The sequence below is a fragment of the Hyperolius riggenbachi genome, chromosome 3 (assembly GCF_040937935.1).
Source record: "Hyperolius riggenbachi isolate aHypRig1 chromosome 3, aHypRig1.pri, whole genome shotgun sequence".
Lineage (NCBI taxonomy): Eukaryota > Metazoa > Chordata > Amphibia > Anura > Hyperoliidae > Hyperolius > Hyperolius riggenbachi.
In genome coordinates, this window is record NC_090648.1 from 41153944 (window position 1) to 41175875 (window position 21932).

General features: G+C 39.7%; 1 protein-coding gene and 27 non-coding genes across 28 annotated transcripts in view; all 28 read left to right on the forward strand.

Moving 5' to 3' along the window:
* Positions 1–21932, forward strand: part of GUCY2D (guanylate cyclase 2D, retinal) — a 604889-nt gene that overhangs the window by 274733 nt on the left and 308224 nt on the right. The window lies entirely within an intron of this gene.
* Positions 113–184, forward strand: TRNAW-CCA (transfer RNA tryptophan (anticodon CCA)). The gene has a single exon. It is a non-coding gene; the product is annotated as a tRNA-Trp (tRNA).
* TRNAW-CCA (transfer RNA tryptophan (anticodon CCA)) lies at positions 859–930 on the forward strand. The gene has a single exon. It is a non-coding gene; the product is annotated as a tRNA-Trp (tRNA).
* TRNAW-CCA (transfer RNA tryptophan (anticodon CCA)) lies at positions 1604–1675 on the forward strand. Its single transcript has one exon. It is a non-coding gene; the product is annotated as a tRNA-Trp (tRNA).
* Positions 2349–2420, forward strand: TRNAW-CCA (transfer RNA tryptophan (anticodon CCA)). The gene has a single exon. It is a non-coding gene; the product is annotated as a tRNA-Trp (tRNA).
* Positions 3136–3207, forward strand: TRNAW-CCA (transfer RNA tryptophan (anticodon CCA)). The gene has a single exon. It is a non-coding gene; the product is annotated as a tRNA-Trp (tRNA).
* TRNAW-CCA (transfer RNA tryptophan (anticodon CCA)) lies at positions 3881–3952 on the forward strand. Its single transcript has one exon. It is a non-coding gene; the product is annotated as a tRNA-Trp (tRNA).
* TRNAW-CCA (transfer RNA tryptophan (anticodon CCA)) lies at positions 4626–4697 on the forward strand. Its single transcript has one exon. It is a non-coding gene; the product is annotated as a tRNA-Trp (tRNA).
* On the forward strand, positions 5413–5484 carry TRNAW-CCA (transfer RNA tryptophan (anticodon CCA)). The gene has a single exon. It is a non-coding gene; the product is annotated as a tRNA-Trp (tRNA).
* Positions 6158–6229, forward strand: TRNAW-CCA (transfer RNA tryptophan (anticodon CCA)). The gene has a single exon. It is a non-coding gene; the product is annotated as a tRNA-Trp (tRNA).
* TRNAW-CCA (transfer RNA tryptophan (anticodon CCA)) lies at positions 6948–7019 on the forward strand. Its single transcript has one exon. It is a non-coding gene; the product is annotated as a tRNA-Trp (tRNA).
* TRNAW-CCA (transfer RNA tryptophan (anticodon CCA)) lies at positions 7692–7763 on the forward strand. The gene has a single exon. It is a non-coding gene; the product is annotated as a tRNA-Trp (tRNA).
* On the forward strand, positions 8438–8509 carry TRNAW-CCA (transfer RNA tryptophan (anticodon CCA)). The gene has a single exon. It is a non-coding gene; the product is annotated as a tRNA-Trp (tRNA).
* On the forward strand, positions 9183–9254 carry TRNAW-CCA (transfer RNA tryptophan (anticodon CCA)). The gene has a single exon. It is a non-coding gene; the product is annotated as a tRNA-Trp (tRNA).
* TRNAW-CCA (transfer RNA tryptophan (anticodon CCA)) lies at positions 9928–9999 on the forward strand. Its single transcript has one exon. It is a non-coding gene; the product is annotated as a tRNA-Trp (tRNA).
* TRNAW-CCA (transfer RNA tryptophan (anticodon CCA)) lies at positions 10715–10786 on the forward strand. The gene has a single exon. It is a non-coding gene; the product is annotated as a tRNA-Trp (tRNA).
* On the forward strand, positions 11460–11531 carry TRNAW-CCA (transfer RNA tryptophan (anticodon CCA)). Its single transcript has one exon. It is a non-coding gene; the product is annotated as a tRNA-Trp (tRNA).
* Positions 12205–12276, forward strand: TRNAW-CCA (transfer RNA tryptophan (anticodon CCA)). The gene has a single exon. It is a non-coding gene; the product is annotated as a tRNA-Trp (tRNA).
* TRNAW-CCA (transfer RNA tryptophan (anticodon CCA)) lies at positions 13057–13128 on the forward strand. Its single transcript has one exon. It is a non-coding gene; the product is annotated as a tRNA-Trp (tRNA).
* Positions 13802–13873, forward strand: TRNAW-CCA (transfer RNA tryptophan (anticodon CCA)). Its single transcript has one exon. It is a non-coding gene; the product is annotated as a tRNA-Trp (tRNA).
* Positions 14547–14618, forward strand: TRNAW-CCA (transfer RNA tryptophan (anticodon CCA)). Its single transcript has one exon. It is a non-coding gene; the product is annotated as a tRNA-Trp (tRNA).
* Positions 15305–15376, forward strand: TRNAW-CCA (transfer RNA tryptophan (anticodon CCA)). Its single transcript has one exon. It is a non-coding gene; the product is annotated as a tRNA-Trp (tRNA).
* Positions 16050–16121, forward strand: TRNAW-CCA (transfer RNA tryptophan (anticodon CCA)). Its single transcript has one exon. It is a non-coding gene; the product is annotated as a tRNA-Trp (tRNA).
* Positions 16795–16866, forward strand: TRNAW-CCA (transfer RNA tryptophan (anticodon CCA)). The gene has a single exon. It is a non-coding gene; the product is annotated as a tRNA-Trp (tRNA).
* On the forward strand, positions 17491–17562 carry TRNAW-CCA (transfer RNA tryptophan (anticodon CCA)). Its single transcript has one exon. It is a non-coding gene; the product is annotated as a tRNA-Trp (tRNA).
* Positions 18236–18307, forward strand: TRNAW-CCA (transfer RNA tryptophan (anticodon CCA)). Its single transcript has one exon. It is a non-coding gene; the product is annotated as a tRNA-Trp (tRNA).
* On the forward strand, positions 20472–20543 carry TRNAW-CCA (transfer RNA tryptophan (anticodon CCA)). Its single transcript has one exon. It is a non-coding gene; the product is annotated as a tRNA-Trp (tRNA).
* On the forward strand, positions 21217–21288 carry TRNAW-CCA (transfer RNA tryptophan (anticodon CCA)). The gene has a single exon. It is a non-coding gene; the product is annotated as a tRNA-Trp (tRNA).

Sequence of the window (21932 nt, forward strand, 5' to 3'; positions counted from 1 at the left end):
TTCCAAAAACTGTGAGTATAACATTACTAGCAGTAAACCCATATTGTCATTGTAAAGAAAAGAAATTCTCTTAGGCCGTCGATGTAACTGTTCCAATATGAAAGAATGCAGGGACCTCGTGGCGCAACGGTAGCGCGTCTGACTCCAGATCAGAAGGTTGCGTGTTCAAATCACGTCGGGGTCAGTGAGCTTTTTCACACAAGCCCATGTCTTCACATGGACTCCTTGAAATGCTGTAACCGATTGGTAATATTCTAAAAAGAGGAAAACATTGAAAGTACACTTAGCTCACTATCCTCATAGGAGCTGAGAAAGTACACTGTCCACTCTCTCACAGCAATAAAAAATATCCCTTAGCTTGCTACGCAATTGGGCAAAGTTCTACAACCCTTCTTTTGGGGCTGCTAGTGCAGTTGTATAGAAGTGACTATAAACGCTATATTTTCATTTGAACATGACACTTTTTATGTAGCATGATGTGTTTAAGAATGTGTTTAGTGTGGCTGCCTTTTAAAATGCTGTTAACCTTTTTCATTTGAAGAGAAAGCAAAGAAAAATAAGCAGTGGGCACAGTAGTGAGTGTCTGAGGATAGAAGCATTGTGTGGCATTTCTGGTATTCTCTTTTTTGCTTCAAATTGTGTAGAGAAGAGAACGCTGGTACCCTCTGTGAGTATAGCATTATTAGCAGTAAACCATTGTTGTCATTGTACACAAAAGAAAGTCTCTTAGGTCGTCGATCAAACAGTTCCAAAAACTGTCAGTATAACATTACTAGCAGTAAACCCATATTGTCATTGTAAAGAAAAGAAAATCTCTTAGGCCGTCGATGTAACTTTTCCAATACAAAAGAATGCAGGGACCTCGTGGCGCAACGGTAGCGCGTCTGACTCCAGATCTGAAGGTTGCGTGTTCAAATCATGTCGGAGTCAGTGAGCTTTTTCACACAAGCCCATGTCTTCACATGGACTCCTTGAAATGCTGTAACCGATTGGTAATATTCTGAAAGGGCAAAACATTGAAAGTACACTTAGCTCACTATCCTCATAGGAGCTGAGAAAGTACACTGTCCACTCTCTCACAGCAATAAAAAATATCCCTTAGCTTGCTACGCAATTGGGCAAAGTTCTACAACCCTTCTTTTGGGGCTGCTGGTGCAGTTGTATAGAAGTGACTATAAACGCTATATTTTCATTTGAACATGACACTTTTCATGTAGCATGATGTGTTTAAGAAGGTGTTTAGTGTGGCTGCCTTTTAAAATGCTGTTAACCTTTTTCATTTGAAGAGAAAGCAAAGAAAAATAAGCAGTGGGCACAGTAGTGAGTGACTGAGGATAGAAGCATTGTGTGGCATTTCTGGTATTCTCTTTTTTGCTTAAAATTGTGTAGAGAAGAGAACGCTGGTACCCTCTGTGAGTATAGCATTATTAGCAGTAAACCATTGTTGTCATTGTAAACAAAAGAAAGTCTCTTAGGTCGTCGATCAAACAGTTCCAAAAACTGTCAGTATAACATTACTAGCAGTAAACCTGTATTGTCATTGTAAAGAAAAGAAAGTCTCTTAGGCCGTCGATGTAACTGTTCCAATATGAAAGAATGCAGGGACCTCGTGGCGCAACGGTAGCGCGTTTGACTCCAGATCAGAAGGTTGCGTGTTCAAATCACGTTTGGGTCAGTGAGCTTTTTCACACAAGCCCATGTCTTCACATGGACTCCTTGAAATGCTGTAACCGATTGGTAATATTCTGAAAGGGCAAAACATTGAAAGTACACTTAGCTCACTATCCTCATAGGAGCTGAGAAAGTACACTGTCCACTCTCTCACAGCAATAAAAAATATCCCTTAGCTTGCTACGCAATTGGGCAAAGTTCTACAACCCTTCTTTTGGGGCTGCTGGTGCAGTTGTATAGAAGTGACTATAAACGCTATATTTTCATTTGAACATGACACTTTTCATGTAGCATGATGTGTTTAAGAAGGTGTTTAGTGTGGCTGCCTTTTAAAATGCTGTTAACCTTTTTCATTTGAAGAGAAAGCAAAGAAAAATAAGCAGTGGGCACAGTAGTGAGTGTCTGAGGATAGAAGCATTGTGTGGCATTTCTGGTATTCTCTTTTTTGCTTCAAATTGTGTAGAGAAGAGAACGCTGGTACCCTCTGTGAGTATAGCATTATTAGCAGTAAACCATTGTTGTCATTGTAAACAAAAGAAAGTCTCTTAGGCCGTCGATCAAACAGTTCCAAAAACTGTGAGTATAACATTACTAGCAGTAAACCCATATTGTCATTGTAAAGAAAAGAAATTCTCTTAGGCCGTCGATGTAACTGTTCCAATATGAAAGAATGCAGGGACCTCGTGGCGCAACGGTAGCGCGTCTGACTCCAGATCAGAAGGTTGCGTGTTCAAATCACGTCGGGGTCAGTGAGCTTTTTCACACAAGCCCATGTCTTCACATGGACTCCTTGAAATGCTGTAACCGATTGGTAATATTCTAAAAAGAGGAAAACATTGAAAGTACACTTAGCTCACTATCCTCATAGGAGCTGAGAAAGTACACTGTCCACTCTCTCACAGCAATAAAAAATATCCCTTAGCTTGCTACGCAATTGGGCAAAGTTCTACAACCCTTCTTTTGGGGCTGTAGCATGATGTGTTTAAGAAGGTGTTTAGTGTGGCAGCCTTTTAAAATGCTGTTAACCTTTTTCATTTGAAGAGAAAGCAAAGAAAAATAAGCAATGGGCACAGTAGTGAGTGTCTGAGGATAGAAGCATTGTGTGGCATTTCTGGTATTCTCTTTTTTGCTTAAAATTGTGTAGAGAAGAGAACGCTGGTACCCTCTGTGAGTATTTATTATTATTATTATTTATTTATTTATAAAGCGCCAACATATTCCGTGGCGCTGTACAATGTAAGAAAACAAACAAGGGATACATAATGATACAGACAATGATATAGCATTATTAGCAGTAAACCATTGTTGTCATTGTAAACAAAAGAAAGTCTCTTAGGTCGTCGATCAAACAGTTCCAAAAACTGTCAGTATAACATTACTAGCAGTAAACCTATATTGTCATTGTAAAGAAAAGAAAATCTCTTAGGCCATCGATGTAACTTTTCCAATACAAAATAATGCAGGGACCTCGTGGCGCAACGGTAGCGCGTCTGACTCCAGATCAGAAGGTTGCGTGTTCAAATCACGTCCGGGTCAGTGAGCTTTTTCACACATGCCCATGTCTTCACATGGACTCCTTGAAATGCTGTAACCGATTGGTAATATTCTGAAAGGGCAAAACATTGAAAGTACACTTAGCTCACTGTCCTCATAGGAGCTGAGAAAGTACACTGTCCACTCTCTCACAGCAATAAAAAATATCCCTTAGCTTGCTACGCAATTGGGCAAAGTTCTACAACCCTTCTTTTGGGGCTGCTGGTGCAGTTGTATAGAAGTGACTATAAACGCTATATTTTCATTTGAACATGACACTTTTCATGTAGCATGATGTGTTTAAGAAGGTGTTTAGTGTGGCTGCCTTTTAAAATGCTGTTAACCTTTTTCATTTGAAGAGAAAGCAAAGAAAAATAAGCAGTGGGCACAGTAGTGAGTGACTGAGGATAGAAGCATTGTGTGGCATTTCTGGTATTCTCTTTTTTGCTTAAAATTGTATAGAGAAGAGAACGCTGGTACCCTCTGTGAGTATAGCATTATTAGCAGTAAACCATTGTTGTCATTGTAAACAAAAGAAAGTCTCTTAGGTCGTCGATCAAACAGTTCCAAAAACTGTCAGTATAACATTACTAGCAGTAAACCCATATTGTCATTGTAAAGAAAAGAAAGTCTCTTAGGCCGTCGATGTAACTGTTGCAACATGAAAGAATGCAGGGACCTCGTGGCGCAACGGTAGCGCGTCTGACTCCAGATCAGAAGGTTGCGTGTTCAAATCACGTTTGGGTCGGTGAGCTTTTTCACACAAGCCCATGTCTTCACATGGACTCCTTGAAATGCTGTAACCGATTGGTAATATTCTGAAAGGGCAAAACATTGAAAGTACACTTAGCTCACTATCCTCATAGGAGCTGAGAAAGTACACTGTCCACTCTCTCACAGCAATAAAAAATATCCCTTAGCTTGCTACGCAATTGGGCAAAGTTCTACAACCCTTCTTTTGGGGCTGCTGGTGCAGTTGTATAGAAGTGACTATAAACGCTATATTTTCATTTGAACATGACACTTTTCATGTAGCATGATGTGTTTAAGAAGGTGTTTAGTGTGGCTGCCTTTTAAAATGCTGTTAACCTTTTTCATTTGAAGAGAAAGCAAAGAAAAATAAGCAGTGGGCACAGTAGTGAGTGTCTGAGGATAGAAGCATTGTGTGGCATTTCTGGTATTCTCTTTTTTGCTTCAAATTGTGTAGAGAAGAGAACGCTGGTACCCTCTGTGAGTATAGCATTATTAGCAGTAAACCATTGTTGTCATTGTAAATAAAAGAAAGTCTCTTAGGTTGTCGATCAAACAGTTCCAAAAACTGTCAGTATAACATTACTAGCAGTAAACCCATTTTGTCATTGTAAAGAAAAGAAATTCTCTTAGGCCGTCGATGTAACTGTTCCAATATGAAAGAATGCAGGGACCTCGTGGCGCAACGGTAGCGCGTCTGACTCCAGATCAGAAGGTTGCGTGCTCAAATCACGTCGGGGTCAGTGAGCTTTTTCACACAAGCCCATGTCTTCACATGGACTCCTTGAAATGCTGTAACCGATTGGTAATATTCTAAAAAGAGGAAAACATTGAAAGTACACTTAGCTCACTATCCTCATAGGAGCTGAGAAAGTACACTGTCCACTCTCTCACAGCAATAAAAAATATCCCTTAGCTTGCTACGCAATTGGGCAAAGTTCTACAACCCTTCTTTTGGGGCTGTAGCATGATGTGTTTAAGAAGGTGTTTAGTGTGGCTGCCTTTTAAAATGCTGTTAACCTTTTTCATTTGAAGAGAAAGCAAAGAAAAATAAGCAGTGGGCACAGTAGTGAGTGTCTGAGGATAGAAGCATTGTGTGGCATTTCTGGTATTCTCTTTTTTGCTTAAAATTGTGTAGAGAAGAGAACGCTGGTACCCTCTGTGAGTATTTATTATTATTATTATTTATTTATTTATAAAGCGCCAACATATTCCGTGGCGCTGTACAATGTAAGAAAACAAACAAGGGATACATAATGATACAGACAATGATATAGCATTATTAGCAGTAAACCATTGTTGTCATTGTAAACAAAAGAAAGTCTCTTAGGTCGTCGATCAAACAGTTCCATAAACTGTCAGTATAACATTACTAGCAGTAAACCCATTTTGTCATTGTAAAGAAAAGAAAGTCTCTTAGGCCGTCGATGTAACTGTTCCAATATGAAAGAATGCAGGGACCTCGTGGCGCAACGCTAGCGCGTCTGACTCCAGATCAGAAGGTTGCGTGTTCAAATCACGTCGGGGTCAGTGAGCTTTTTTACACAAGCCCATGTCTTCACATGGACTCCTTGAAATGCTGTAACCGATTGGTAATATTCTGAAAGGGCAAAACATTGAAAGTACACTTAGCACACTATCCTCATAGGAGCTGAGAAAGTACACTGTCCACTCTCTCACAGCAATAAAAAATATCCCTTAGCTTGCTACGCAATTGGGCAAAGTTCTACAACCCTTCTTTTGGGGCTGCTGGTGCAGTTGTATAGAAGTGACTATAAACGCTATATTTTCATTTGAACATGACACTTTTCTTGTAGCATGATGCGTTTAAGAAGGTGTTTAGTGTGGCTGCCTTTTAAAATGCTGTTAACCTTTTTCATTTGAAGAGAAAGCAAAGAAAAATAAGCAGTGGGCACAGTAGTGAGTGTCTGAGGATAGAAGCATTGTGTGGCATTTCTGGTATTCTCTTTTTTGCTTCAAATTGTGTAGAGAAGAGAACGCTGGTACCCTCTGTGAGTATAGCATTATTAGCAGTAAACCATTGTTGTCATTGTAAACAAAAGAAAGTCTCTTAGGTCGTCGATCAAACAGTTCCAAAAACTGTCAGTATAACATTACTAGCAGTAAACCCATTTTGTCATTGTAAAGAAAAGAAATTCTCTTAGGCCGTCGATGTAACTGTTCCAATATGAAAGAATGCAGGGACCTCGTGGCGCAACGGTAGCGCGTCTGACTCCAGATCAGAAGGTTGCGTGTTCAAATCACGTCGGGGTCAGTGAGCTTTTTCACACAAGCCCATGTCTTCACATGGACTCCTTGAAATGCTGTAACCGATTGGTAATATTCTAAAAAGAGGAAAACATTGAAAGTACACTTAGCTCACTATCCTCATAGGAGCTGAGAAAGTACACTGTCCACTCTCTCACAGCAATAAAAAATATCCCTTAGCTTGCTACGCAATTGGGCAAAGTTCTACAACCCTTCTTTTGGGGCTGTAGCATGATGTGTTTAAGAAGGTGTTTAGTGTGGCTGCCTTTTAAAATGCTGTTAACCTTTTTCATTTGAAGAGAAAGCAAAGAAAAATAAGCAGTGGGCACAGTAGTGAGTGTCTGAGGATAGAAGCATTGTGTGGCATTTCTGGTATTCTCTTTTTTGCTTAAAATTGTGTAGAGAAGAGAACGCTGGTACCCTCTGTGAGTATTTATTATTATTATTATTATTTATTTATTTATAAAGCGCCAACATATTCCGTGGCGCTGTACAATGTAAGAAAACAAACAAGGGATACATAATGATACAGACAATGATATAGCATTATTAGCAGTAAACCATTGTTGTCATTGTAAACAAAAGAAAGTCTCTTAGGTCGTCGATCAAACAGTTCCAAAAACTGTCAGTATAACATTACTAGCAGTAAACCCATATTGTCATTGTAAAGAAAAGAAAATCTCTTAGGCCGTCGATGTAACTTTTCCAATACAAAAGAATGCAGGGACCTCGTGGCGCAACGGTAGCGCGTCTGACTCCAGATCTGAAGGTTGCGTGTTCAAATCATGTCGGGGTCAGTGAGATTTTCACACAAGCCCATGTCTTCACATGGACTCCTTGAAATGCTGTAACCGATTGGTAATATTCTGAAAGGGCAAAACATTGAAAGTACACTTAGCTCACTATCCTCATAGGAGCTGAGAAAGTACCCTGTCCACTCTCTCACAGCAATAAAAAATATCCCTTAGCTTGCTACGCAATTGGGCAAAGTTCTACAACCCTTCTTTTGGGGCTGCTGGTGCAGTTGTATAGAAGTGACTATAAACGCTATATTTTCATTTGAACATGACACTTTTCATGTAGCATGATGTGTTTAAGAAGGTGTTTAGTGTGGCTGCCTTTTAAAATGCTGTTAACCTTTTTCATTTGAAGAGAAAGCAAAGAAAAATAAGCAGTGGGCACAGTAGTGAGTGTCTGAGGATAGAAGCATTGTGTGGCATTTCTGGTATTCTCTTTTTTGCTTCAAATTGTGTAGAGAAGAGAACGCTGGTACCCTCTGTGAGTATAGCATTATTAGCAGTAAACCATTGTTGTCATTGTAAACAAAAGAAAGTCTCTTAGGCCGTCGAAAAAACAGTTCCAAAAACTGTGAGTATAACATTACTAGCAGTAAACCCATATTGTCATTGTAAAGAAAAGAAATTCTCTTAGGCCGTCGATGTAACTGTTCCAATATGAAAGAATGCAGGGACCTCGTGGCGCAACGGTAGCGCGTCTGACTCCAGATCAGAAGGTTGCGTGTTCAAATCACGTCGGGGTCAGTGAGCTTTTTCACACAAGCCCATGTCTTCACATGGACTCCTTGAAATGCTGTAACCGATTGGTAATATTCTAAAAAGAGGAAAACATTGAAAGTACACTTAGCTCACTATCCTCATAGGAGCTGAGAAAGTACACTGTCCACTCTCTCACAGCAATAAAAAATATCCCTTAGCTTGCTACGCAATTGGGCAAAGTTCTACAACCCTTCTTTTGGGGCTGCTAGTGCAGTTGTATAGAAGTGACTATAAACGCTATATTTTCATTTGAACATGACACTTTTTATGTAGCATGATGTGTTTAAGAATGTGTTTAGTGTGGCTGCCTTTTAAAATGCTGTTAACCTTTTTCATTTGAAGAGAAAGCAAAGAAAAATAAGCAGTGGGCACAGTAGTGAGTGTCTGAGGATAGAAGCATTGTGTGGCATTTCTGGTATTCTCTTTTTTGCTTCAAATTGTGTAGAGAAGAGAACGCTGGTACCCTCTGTGAGTATAGCATTATTAGCAGTAAACCATTGTTGTCATTGTACACAAAAGAAAGTCTCTTAGGTCGTCGATCAAACAGTTCCAAAAACTGTCAGTATAACATTACTAGCAGTAAACCCATATTGTCATTGTAAAGAAAAGAAAATCTCTTAGGCCGTCGATGTAACTTTTCCAATACAAAAGAATGCAGGGACCTCGTGGCGCAACGGTAGCGCGTCTGACTCCAGATCTGAAGGTTGCGTGTTCAAATCATGTCGGAGTCAGTGAGCTTTTTCACACAAGCCCATGTCTTCACATGGACTCCTTGAAATGCTGTAACCGATTGGTAATATTCTGAAAGGGCAAAACATTGAAAGTACACTTAGCTCACTATCCTCATAGGAGCTGAGAAAGTACACTGTCCACTCTCTCACAGCAATAAAAAATATCCCTTAGCTTGCTACGCAATTGGGCAAAGTTCTACAACCCTTCTTTTGGGGCTGCTGGTGCAGTTGTATAGAAGTGACTATAAACGCTATATTTTCATTTGAACATGACACTTTTCATGTAGCATGATGTGTTTAAGAAGGTGTTTAGTGTGGCTGCCTTTTAAAATGCTGTTAACCTTTTTCATTTGAAGAGAAAGCAAAGAAAAATAAGCAGTGGGCACAGTAGTGAGTGACTGAGGATAGAAGCATTGTGTGGCATTTCTGGTATTCTCTTTTTTGCTTAAAATTGTGTAGAGAAGAGAACGCTGGTACCCTCTGTGAGTATAGCATTATTAGCAGTAAACCATTGTTGTCATTGTAAACAAAAGAAAGTCTCTTAGGTCGTCGATCAAACAGTTCCAAAAACTGTCAGTATAACATTACTAGCAGTAAACCTGTATTGTCATTGTAAAGAAAAGAAAGTCTCTTAGGCCGTCGATGTAACTGTTCCAATATGAAAGAATGCAGGGACCTCGTGGCGCAACGGTAGCGCGTTTGACTCCAGATCAGAAGGTTGCGTGTTCAAATCACGTTTGGGTCAGTGAGCTTTTTCACACAAGCCCATGTCTTCACATGGACTCCTTGAAATGCTGTAACCGATTGGTAATATTCTGAAAGGGCAAAACATTGAAAGTACACTTAGCTCACTATCCTCATAGGAGCTGAGAAAGTACACTGTCCACTCTCTCACAGCAATAAAAAATATCCCTTAGCTTGCTACGCAATTGGGCAAAGTTCTACAACCCTTCTTTTGGGGCTGCTGGTGCAGTTGTATAGAAGTGACTATAAACGCTATATTTTCATTTGAACATGACACTTTTCATGTAGCATGATGTGTTTAAGAAGGTGTTTAGTGTGGCTGCCTTTTAAAATGCTGTTAACCTTTTTCATTTGAAGAGAAAGCAAAGAAAAATAAGCAGTGGGCACAGTAGTGAGTGTCTGAGGATAGAAGCATTGTGTGGCATTTCTGGTATTCTCTTTTTTGCTTCAAATTGTGTAGAGAAGAGAACGCTGGTACCCTCTGTGAGTATAGCATTATTAGCAGTAAACCATTGTTGTCATTGTAAACAAAAGAAAGTCTCTTAGGCCGTCGATCAAACAGTTCCAAAAACTGTGAGTATAACATTACTAGCAGTAAACCCATATTGTCATTGTAAAGAAAAGAAATTCTCTTAGGCCGTCGATGTAACTGTTCCAATATGAAAGAATGCAGGGACCTCGTGGCGCAACGGTAGCGCGTCTGACTCCAGATCAGAAGGTTGCGTGTTCAAATCACGTCGGGGTCAGTGAGCTTTTTCACACAAGCCCATGTCTTCACATGGACTCCTTGAAATGCTGTAACCGATTGGTAATATTCTAAAAAGAGGAAAACATTGAAAGTACACTTAGCTCACTATCCTCATAGGAGCTGAGAAAGTACACTGTCCACTCTCTCACAGCAATAAAAAATATCCCTTAGCTTGCTACGCAATTGGGCAAAGTTCTACAACCCTTCTTTTGGGGCTGTAGCATGATGTGTTTAAGAAGGTGTTTAGTGTGGCAGCCTTTTAAAATGCTGTTAACCTTTTTCATTTGAAGAGAAAGCAAAGAAAAATAAGCAATGGGCACAGTAGTGAGTGTCTGAGGATAGAAGCATTGTGTGGCATTTCTGGTATTCTCTTTTTTGCTTAAAATTGTGTAGAGAAGAGAACGCTGGTACCCTCTGTGAGTATTTATTATTATTATTATTTATTTATTTATAAAGCGCCAACATATTCCGTGGCGCTGTACAATGTAAGAAAACAAACAAGGGATACATAATGATACAGACAATGATATAGCATTATTAGCAGTAAACCATTGTTGTCATTGTAAACAAAAGAAAGTCTCTTAGGTCGTCGATCAAACAGTTCCAAAAACTGTCAGTATAACATTACTAGCAGTAAACCTATATTGTCATTGTAAAGAAAAGAAAATCTCTTAGGCCATCGATGTAACTTTTCCAATACAAAATAATGCAGGGACCTCGTGGCGCAACGGTAGCGCGTCTGACTCCAGATCAGAAGGTTGCGTGTTCAAATCACGTCCGGGTCAGTGAGCTTTTTCACACATGCCCATGTCTTCACATGGACTCCTTGAAATGCTGTAACCGATTGGTAATATTCTGAAAGGGCAAAACATTGAAAGTACACTTAGCTCACTGTCCTCATAGGAGCTGAGAAAGTACACTGTCCACTCTCTCACAGCAATAAAAAATATCCCTTAGCTTGCTACGCAATTGGGCAAAGTTCTACAACCCTTCTTTTGGGGCTGCTGGTGCAGTTGTATAGAAGTGACTATAAACGCTATATTTTCATTTGAACATGACACTTTTCATGTAGCATGATGTGTTTAAGAAGGTGTTTAGTGTGGCTGCCTTTTAAAATGCTGTTAACCTTTTTCATTTGAAGAGAAAGCAAAGAAAAATAAGCAGTGGGCACAGTAGTGAGTGACTGAGGATAGAAGCATTGTGTGGCATTTCTGGTATTCTCTTTTTTGCTTAAAATTGTATAGAGAAGAGAACGCTGGTACCCTCTGTGAGTATAGCATTATTAGCAGTAAACCATTGTTGTCATTGTAAACAAAAGAAAGTCTCTTAGGTCGTCGATCAAACAGTTCCAAAAACTGTCAGTATAACATTACTAGCAGTAAACCCATATTGTCATTGTAAAGAAAAGAAAGTCTCTTAGGCCGTCGATGTAACTGTTGCAACATGAAAGAATGCAGGGACCTCGTGGCGCAACGGTAGCGCGTCTGACTCCAGATCAGAAGGTTGCGTGTTCAAATCACGTTTGGGTCGGTGAGCTTTTTCACACAAGCCCATGTCTTCACATGGACTCCTTGAAATGCTGTAACCGATTGGTAATATTCTGAAAGGGCAAAACATTGAAAGTACACTTAGCTCACTATCCTCATAGGAGCTGAGAAAGTACACTGTCCACTCTCTCACAGCAATAAAAAATATCCCTTAGCTTGCTACGCAATTGGGCAAAGTTCTACAACCCTTCTTTTGGGGCTGCTGGTGCAGTTGTATAGAAGTGACTATAAACGCTATATTTTCATTTGAACATGACACTTTTCATGTAGCATGATGTGTTTAAGAAGGTGTTTAGTGTGGCTGCCTTTTAAAATGCTGTTAACCTTTTTCATTTGAAGAGAAAGCAAAGAAAAATAAGCAGTGGGCACAGTAGTGAGTGTCTGAGGATAGAAGCATTGTGTGGCATTTCTGGTATTCTCTTTTTTGCTTCAAATTGTGTAGAGAAGAGAACGCTGGTACCCTCTGTGAGTATAGCATTATTAGCAGTAAACCATTGTTGTCATTGTAAATAAAAGAAAGTCTCTTAGGTTGTCGATCAAACAGTTCCAAAAACTGTCAGTATAACATTACTAGCAGTAAACCCATTTTGTCATTGTAAAGAAAAGAAATTCTCTTAGGCCGTCGATGTAACTGTTCCAATATGAAAGAATGCAGGGACCTCGTGGCGCAACGGTAGCGCGTCTGACTCCAGATCAGAAGGTTGCGTGCTCAAATCACGTCGGGGTCAGTGAGCTTTTTCACACAAGCCCATGTCTTCACATGGACTCCTTGAAATGCTGTAACCGATTGGTAATATTCTAAAAAGAGGAAAACATTGAAAGTACACTTAGCTCACTATCCTCATAGGAGCTGAGAAAGTACACTGTCCACTCTCTCACAGCAATAAAAAATATCCCTTAGCTTGCTACGCAATTGGGCAAAGTTCTACAACCCTTCTTTTGGGGCTGCTGGTGCAGTTGTATAGAAGTGACTATAAACGCTATATTTTCATTTGAACATGACACTTTTCTTGTAGCATGATGCGTTTAAGAAGGTGTTTAGTGTGGCTGCCTTTTAAAATGCTGTTAACCTTTTTCATTTGAAGAGAAAGCAAAGAAAAATAAGCAGTGGGCACAGTAGTGAGTGTCTGAGGATAGAAGCATTGTGTGGCATTTCTGGTATTCTCTTTTTTGCTTAAAATTGTGTAGAGAAGAGAACGCTGGTACCCTCTGTGAGTATTTATTATTATTATTATTTATTTATTTATAAAGCGCCAACATATTCCGTGGCGCTGTACAATGTAAGAAAACAAACAAGGGATACATAATGATACAGACAATGATATAGCATTATTAGCAGTAAACCATTGTTGTCATTGTAAACAAAAGAAAGTCTCTTAGGTCGTCGATCAAACAGTTCCAAAAACTGTCAGTATAACATTACTAGCAGTAAACCCATATTGTCATTGTAAAGAAAAGAAAATCTCTTAGGCCATCGATGTAACTTTTCCAATACAAAATAATGCAGGGACCTCGTGGCGCAACGGTAGCGCGTCTGACTCCAGATCAGAAGGTTGCGTGTTCAAATCACGTCCGGGTCAGTGAGCTTTTTCACACAAGCCCATGTCTTCACATGGACTCCTTGAAATGCTGTAACCGATTGGTAATATTCTGAAAGGGCAAAACATTGAAAGTACACTTAGCTCACTATCCTCATAGGAGCTGAGAAAGTACACTGTCCACTCTCTCACAGCAATAAAAAATATCCCTTAGCTTGCTACGCAATTGGGCAAAGTTCTACAACCCTTCTTTTGGGGCTGCTGGTGCAGTTGTATAGAAGTGACTATAAACGCTATATTTTCATTTGAACATGACACTTTTCATGTAGCATGATGTGTTTAAGAAGGTGTTTAGTGTGGCTGCCTTTTAAAATGCTGTTAACCTCTTTCATTTGAAGAGAAAGCAAAGAAAAATAAGCAGTGGGCACAGTAGTGAGTGACTGAGGATAGAAGCATTGTGTGGCATTTCTGGTATTCTCTTTTTTGCTTAAAATTGTGTAGAGAAGAGAACGCTGGTACCCTCTGTGAGTATAGCATTATTAGCAGTAAACCATTGTTGTCATTGTAAACAAAAGAAAGTCTCTTAGGTCGTCGATCAAACAGTTCCAAAAACTGTCAGTATAACATTACTAGCAGTAAACCCATATTGTCATTGTAAAGAAAAGAAAGTCTCTTAGGCCGTCGATGTAACTGTTGCAATATGAAAGAATGCAGGGACCTCGTGGCGCAACGGTAGCGCGTCTGACTCCAGATCAGAAGGTTGCGTGTTCAAATCACGTTTGGGTCGGTGAGCTTTTTCACACAAGCCCATGTCTTCACATGGACTCCTTGAAATGCTGTAACCGATTGGTAATATTCTGAAAGGGCAAAACATTGAAAGTACACTTAGCTCACTATCCTCATAGGAGCTGAGAAAGTACACTGTCCACTCTCTCACAGCAATAAAAAATATCCCTTAGCTTGCTACGCAATTGGGCAAAGTTCTACAACCCTTCTTTTGGGGCTGCTGGTGCAGTTGTATAGAAGTGACTATAAACGCTATATTTTCATTTGAACATGACACTTTTCATGTAGCATGATGTGTTTAAGAAAGTGTTTAGTGTGGCTGCCTTTTAAAATGCTGTTAACATTTTTCATTTGAAGAGAAAGCAAAGAAAAATAAGCAGTGGGCACAGTAGTGAGTGACTGAGGATAGAAGCATTGTGTGGCATTTCTGGTATTCTCTTTTTTGCTTAAAATTGTGTAGAGAAGAGAACGCTGGTACCCTCTGTGAGTATAGCATTATTAGCAGTAAACCATTGTTGTCATTGTAAACAAAAGAAAGTCTCTTAGGTTGTCGATCAAACAGTTCCAAAAACTGTCAGTATAACATTACTAGCAGTAAACCCATTTTGTCATTGTAAAGAAAAGAAATTCTCTTAGGCCGTCGATGTAACTGTTCCAATATGAAAGAATGCAGGGACCTCGTGGCGCAACGGTAGCGCGTCTGACTCCAGATCAGAAGGTTGCGTGTTCAAAGCACGTTGGGGTCTTCACATGGACTCCTTGAAATGCTGTAACCGATTGGTAATTTTCTGAAAGGGCAAAACATTGAAAGTACACTTAGCTCACTATCCTCATAGGAGCTGAGAAAGTACACTGTCCACTCTCTCACAGCAATAAAAAATATCCCTTAGCTTGCTACGCAATTGGGCAAAGTTCTACAACCCTTCTTTTGGGGCTGTAGCATGATGTGTTTAAGAAGGTGTTTAGTGTGGCTGCCTTTTAAAATGCTGTTAACCTTTTTCATTTGAAGAGAAAGCAAAGAAAAATAAGCAGTGGGCACAGTAGTGAGTGTCTGAGGATAGAAGCATTGTGTGGCATTTCTGGTATTCTCTTTTTTGCTTAAAATTGTGTAGAGAAGAGAACGCTGGTACCCTCTGTGAGTATTTATTATTATTATTATTTATTTATTTATAAAGCGCCAACATATTCCGTGGCGCTGTACAATGTAAGAAAACAAACAAGGGATACATAATGATACAGACAATGATATAGCTTTATTAGCAGTAAACCATTGTTGTCATTGTAAACAAAAGAAAGTCTCTTAGGTCATCGATCAAACAGTTCCAAAAACTGTCAGTATAACATTACTAGCAGTAAACCCATATTGTCATTGTAAAGAAAAGAAAATCTCTTAGGCCGTCGATGTAACTTTTCCAATACAAAAGAATGCAGGGACCTCGTGGCGCAACGGTAGCGCGTCTGACTCCAGATCAGAAGGTTGCGTGTTCAAATCACGTCGGGGTCAGTGAGCTTTTTCACACAAGCCCATGTCTTCACATGGACTCCTTGAAATGCTGTAACCGATTGGTAATATTCTGAAAGGACAAAACATTGAAAGTACACTTAGCTCACTATCCTCATAGGAGCTGAGAAAGTACACTGTCCACTCTCTCACAGCAATAAAAAATATCCCTTAGCTTGCTACGCAATTGGGCAAAGTTCTACAACCCTTCTTTTGGGGCTGCTGGTGCAGTTGTATAGAAGTGACTATAAACGCTATATTTTCATTTGAACATGACACTTTTCATGTAGCATGATGTGTTTAAGAAGGTGTTTAGTGTGGCTGCCTTTTAAAATGCTGTTAACCTTTTTCATTTGAAGAGAAAGCAAAGAAAAATAAGCAGTGGGCACAGTAGTGAGTGTCTGAGGATAGAAGCATTGTGTGGCATTTCTGGTATTCTCTTTTTTGCTTCAAATTGTGTAGAGAAGAGAACGCTGGTACCCTCTGTGAGTATAGCATTATTAGCAGTAAACCATTGTTGTCATTGTAAACAAAAGAAAGTCTCTTAGGCCGTCGATCAAACAGTTCCAAAAACTGTGAGTATAACATTACTAGCAGTAAACCCATATTGTCATTGTAAAGAAAAGAAAGTGTCTTAGGCCGTCGATGTAACTTTTCCAATACTAAAGAAAGCAGGGACCTCGTGGCGCAATGGTAGCGCGTTTGACTCCAGATCAGAAGGTTGCGGGTTCAAATCACGTCGGGGTCAGTAAGCTTTTTCACACAAGCCCATGTCTTCACATGGACTCCTTGAAATGCTGTAACCGATTGGTAAAATTCTGAAAGGGCAAAACATTGAAAGTACACTTAGCTCACTATCCTCATAGGAGCTGAGAAAGTACACTGTCCACTCTCTCACAGCAATAAAAAATATCCCTTAGCTTGCTACGCAATTGGGCAAAGTTCTACAACCCTTCTTTTGGGGCTGCTGGTGCAGTTGTATAGAAGTGACTATAAACGCTATATTTTCATTTGAACATGACACTTTTCATGTAGCATGATGTGTTTAAGAAAGTGTTTAGTGTGGCTGCCTTTTAAAATGCTGTTAACATTTTTCATTTGAAGAGAAAGCAAAGAAAAATAAGCAGTGGGCACAGTAGTGAGTGTCTGAGGATAGAAGCATTGTGTGGCATTTCTGGTATTCTCTTTTTTGCTTAAAATTGTGTAGAGAAGAGAACGCTGGTACCCTCTGTGAGTATAGCATTATTAGCAGTAAACCATTGTTGTCATTGTAAACAAAAGAAAGTCTCTTAGGTTGTCGATCAAACAGTTCCAAAAACTGTCAGTATAACATTACTAGCAGTAAACCCATTTTGTCATTGTAAAGAAAAGAAATTCTCTTAGGCCGTCGATGTAACTGTTCCAATATGAAAGAATGCAGGGACCTCGTGGCGCAACGGTAGCGCGTCTGACTCCAGATCAGAAGGTTGCGTGTTCAAAGCACGTTGGGGTCAGTGAGCTTTTTCACACAAGCCCATGTCTTCACATGGACTCCTTGAAATGCTGTAACCGATTGGTAATATTCTGAAAGGGCAAAACATTGAAAGTACACTTAGCTCACTATCCTCATAGGAGCTGAGAAAGTACACTGTCCACTCTCTCACAGCAATAAAAAATATCCCTTAGCTTGCTATGCAATTGGGTAAAGTTCTACAACCCTTCTTTTGGGGCTGTAGCATGATGTGTTTAAGAAGGTGTTTAGTGTGGCTGCCTTTTAAAATGCTGTTAACCTTTTTCATTTGAAGAGAAAGCAAAGAAAAATAAGCAGTGGGCACAGTAGTGAGTGTCTGAGGATAGAAGCATTGTGTGGCATTTCTGGTATTCTCTTTTTTGCTTAAAATTGTGTAGAGAAGAGAACGCTGGTACCCTCTGTGAGTATTTATTATTATTATTATTTATTTATTTATAAAGCGCCAACATATTCCGTGGGGCTGTACAATGTAAGAAAACAAACAAGGGATACATAATGATACAGACAATGATATAGCATTATTAGCAGTAAACCATTGTTGTCATTGTAAAGAAAAGAAAATCTCTTAGGCCGTCGATGTAACTTTTCCAATACAAAAGAATGCAGGGACCTCGTGGCGCAACGGTAGCGCGTCTGACTCCAGATCAGAAGGTTGCGTGTTCAAATCACGTCGGGGTCAGTGAGCTTTTTCACACAAGCCCATGTCTTCACATGGATTCCTTGAAATGCTGTAACCGATTGGTAATATTCTGAAAGGACAAAACATTGAAAGTACACTTAGCTCACTATCCTCATAGGAGCTGAGAAAGTACACTGTCCACTCTCTCACAGCAATAAAAAATATCCCTTAGCTTGCTACGCAATTGGGCAAAGTTCTACAACCCTTCTTTTGGGGCTGCTGGTGCAGTTGTATAGAAGTGACTATAAACGCTATATTTTCATTTGAACATGACACTTTTCATGTAGCATGATGTGTTTAAGAATGTGTTTAGTGTGGCTGCCTTTTAAAATGCTGTTACCTTTTTTCATTTGAAGAGAAAGCAAAGAAAAATAAGCAGTGGGCACAGTAGTGAGTGACTGAGGATAGAAGCATTGTGTGGCATTTCTGGTATTCTCTTTTTTGCTTAAAATTGTGTAGAGAATAGAACGCTGGTACCCTCTGTGAGTATAGCATTATTAGCAGTAAACCATTGTTGTCATTGTAAACAAAAGAAAGTCTCTTAGGTCGTCGATCAAACAGTTCCAAAAACTGTCAGTATAACATTACTAGCAGTAAACCCATTTTGTCATTGTAAAGAAAAGAAAGTCTCTTAGGCCGTCGATGTAACTGTTCCAATATGAAAGAATGCAGGGACTTCGTGGTGCAACGGTAGCGCGTCTGACTCCAGATCAGAAGGTTGCGTGTTCAAATCACGTCGGGGTCAGTGAGCTTTTTCACACAAGCCCATGTCTTCACATGGACTCCTTGAAATGCTGTAACCGATTGGTAAGATTCTGAAAGGGCAAAACATTGAAAGTACACTTAGCTCACTATCCTCATAGGAGCTGAGAAAGTACACTGTCCACTCTCTCACAGCAATAAAAAATATCCCTTAGCTTGCTACGCAATTGGGCAAAGTTCTACAACCCTTCTTTTGGGGCTGCTGGTGCAGTTGTATAGAAGTGACTATAAACGCTATATTTTCATTTGAACATGACACTTTTCATGTAGCATGATGTGTTTAAGAAGGTGTTTAGTGTGGCTGCCTTTTAAAATGCTGTTAACCTTTTTCATTTGAAGAGAAAGCAAAGAAAAATAAGCAGTGGGCACAGTAGTGAGTGTCTGAGGATAGAAGCATTGTGTGGCATTTCTGGTATTCTCTTTTTTGCTTCAAATTGTGTAGAGAAGAGAACGCTGGTACCCTGTGTGAGTATAGCATTATTAGCAGTAAACCATTGTTGTCATTGTAAACAAAAGAAAGTCTCTTAGGTCGTCGATCAAACAGTTCCAGAAACTGTCAGTATAACATTACTAGCAGTAAACCCATATTGTCATTGTAAAGAAAAGAAAATCTCTTAGGCCGTCAATGTAACTTTTCCAATAAAAAATGAATGCAGGGAACTTGTGGCACAACGGTAGCGCGTCTGACTCCATATCAGAAGGTTGCGTGTTCAAATCCCGTCGGGGTCAGTGAGATTTTTCACACAAGCCCATGTCTTCACATGGACTCCTTGAAATGCTGTAACCGATTGGTAATATTCTGAAAGGGCAAAACATTGAAAGTACACTTAGCTCACTATCCTCATAGGAGCTGAGAAAGTACACTGTCCACTCTCTCACAGCAATAAAAAATATCCCTTAGCTTGCTACGCAATTGGGCAAACTTCTACAACCCTTCTTTTGGGGCTGCTGGTGCAGTTGTATAGAAGTGACTATAAACGCTATATTTTCATTTGAACATGACACTTTTCTTGTACCATGATGCGTTTAAGAAGGTGTTTAGTGGGGCTGCCTTTTAAAATGCTGTTAACCTTTTTCATTTGAAGAGAAAGCAAAGAAAAATAAGCAGTGGGCACAGTAGTGAGTGTCTGAGGATAGAAGCATTGTGTGGCATTTCTGGTATTCTCTTTTTTGCTTCAAATTGTGTAGAGAAGAGAACGCTGGTACCCTGTGTGAGTATAGCATTATTAGCAGTAAACCATTGTTGTCATTGTAAACAAAAGAAAGTCTCTTAGGGCATCGATCAAACAGTTCAAAAAACTGTCAGTATAACATTACTAGCAGTAAACCCATATTGTCATTGTAAAGAAAAGAAAATCTCTTAGGCCGTCGATGTAACTTTTCCATTATGAAAGAATGCAAGGACCTCGTGGCACAACGGTAGCGCGTCTGACTCCAGATCAGAAGGTTGCGTGTTCAAATCTCGTCAGGGTCAGTGAGCTTTTTCACACAAGCCCATGTCTTCACATGGACTCCTTGAAGTGCTGTAACCGATTGGTAATATTCTGAAAGGGCAAAACATTGAAAGTACACTTAGCTCACTATCCTCATAGGAGCTGAGAAAGTACACTGTCCACTCTCTCACAGCAATAAAAAATATCCCTTAGCTTGCTACGCAATTGGGCAAAGTTCTACAACCCTTCTTTTGGGGCTGCTGGTGCAGTTGTATAGAAGTGACTATAAACGCTATATTTTCATTTGAACATGACACTTTTCATGTAGCATGATGTGTTTAAGAATGTGTTTAGTGTGGCTGCCTTTTAAAATGCTGTTAACCTTTTTCATTTGAAGAGAAAGCAAAGAAAAATAAGCAGTGGGCACAGTAGTGAGTGACTGAGGATAGAAGCATTGTGTGGCATTTCTGGTATTCTCTTTCTTGCTTAAAATTGTGTAGAGAAGAGAACGCTGGTACCCTCTGTGAGTATAGCATTATTAGCAGTAAACCATTGTTGTCATTGTAAACAAAAGAAAGTCTCTTAGGTCGTCGATCAAACAGTTCCAAAAACTGTCAGTATAACAATACTAGCAGTAAACCCATTTTGTCATTGTAAAGAAAAGAAAGTCTCTTAGGCCATCGATGTAACTGTTCCAATATGAAAGAATGCAGGGACCTCGTGGTGCAACGGTAGCGCGTCTGACTCCAGATCAGAAGGTTGCGTGTTCAAATCACGTCGGGGTCAGTGAGCTTTTTCACACAAGCCCATGTCTTCACATGGGCTCCTTGAAATGCTGTAACCGATTGGTAAGATTCTGAAAGGGCAAAACATTGAAAGTACACTTAGCTCACTATCCTCATAGGAGCTGAGAAAGTACACTGTCCACTCTCTCACAGCAATAAAAAATATCCCTTAGCTTGCTACGCAATTGGGCAAAGTTCTACAACCCTTCTTTTGGGGCTGCTGGTGCAGTTGTATAGAAGTGACTATAAACGCTATATTTTCATTTGAACATGACACTTTTCATGTAGCATGATGTGTTTAAGAAGGTGTTTAGTGTGGCTGCCTTTTAAAATGCTGTTAACCTTTTTCATTTGAAGAGAAAGCAAAGAAAAATAAGCAGTGGGCACAGTAGTGAGTGTCTGAGGATAGAAGCATTGTGTGGCATTTCTGGTATTCTCTTTTTTGCTTCAAATTGTGTAGAGAAGAGAACGCTGGTACCCTGTGTGAGTAAAGCATTATTAGCAGTAAACCATTGTTGTCATTGTAAACAAAAGAAAGTCTCTTAGGTCGTCGATCAAACAGTTCCAAAAACTGTCAGTATAACCTTACTAGCAGTAAACCCACATTGTCATTGTAAAGAAAAGAAAATCTCTTAGGCCGTCAATGTAACTTTTCCAATACAAAAGAATGCAGGGAACTCGTGGCGCAACGGTAGCGCGTCTGACTCCAGATCAGAAGGTTGCGTGTTCAAATCCCGTCGGGGTCAGTGAGATTTTTCACACAAGCCCATGTCTTCACATGGACTCCTTGAAGTGCTGTAACCGATTGGTAATATTCTGAAAGGGCAAAACATTGAAAGTACACTTAGCTCACTATCCTCATAGGAGCTGAGAAAGTACACTGTCCACTCTCTCACAGCAATAAAAAATATTCCTTTGGCTTGCTACGCAATTGGGCAAAGTTCTACAACCCTTCTTTTGGGGCTGCTGGTGCAGTTGTATAGAAGTGACTATAAACGCTATATTTTCATTTGAACATGACACTTTTCATGTAGCATGATGTGTTTAAGAATGTGTTTAGTGTGGCTGCCTTTTAAAATGCTGTTAACCTTTTTCATTTGAAGAGAAAGCAAAGAAAAATAAGCAGTGGGCACAGTAGTGAGTGACTGAGGATAGAAGCATTGTGTGGCATTTCTGGTATTCTCTTTCTTGCTTAAAATTGTGTAGAGAAGAGAACGCTGGTACCCTCTGTGAGTATAGCATTATTAGCAGTAAACCATTGTTGTCATTGTAAACAAAAGAAAGTCTCTTAGGTCGTCGATCAAACAGTTCCAAAAACTGTCAGTATAACAATACTAGCAGTAAACCCATTTTGTCATTGTAAAGAAAAGAAAGTCTCTTAGGCCGTCGA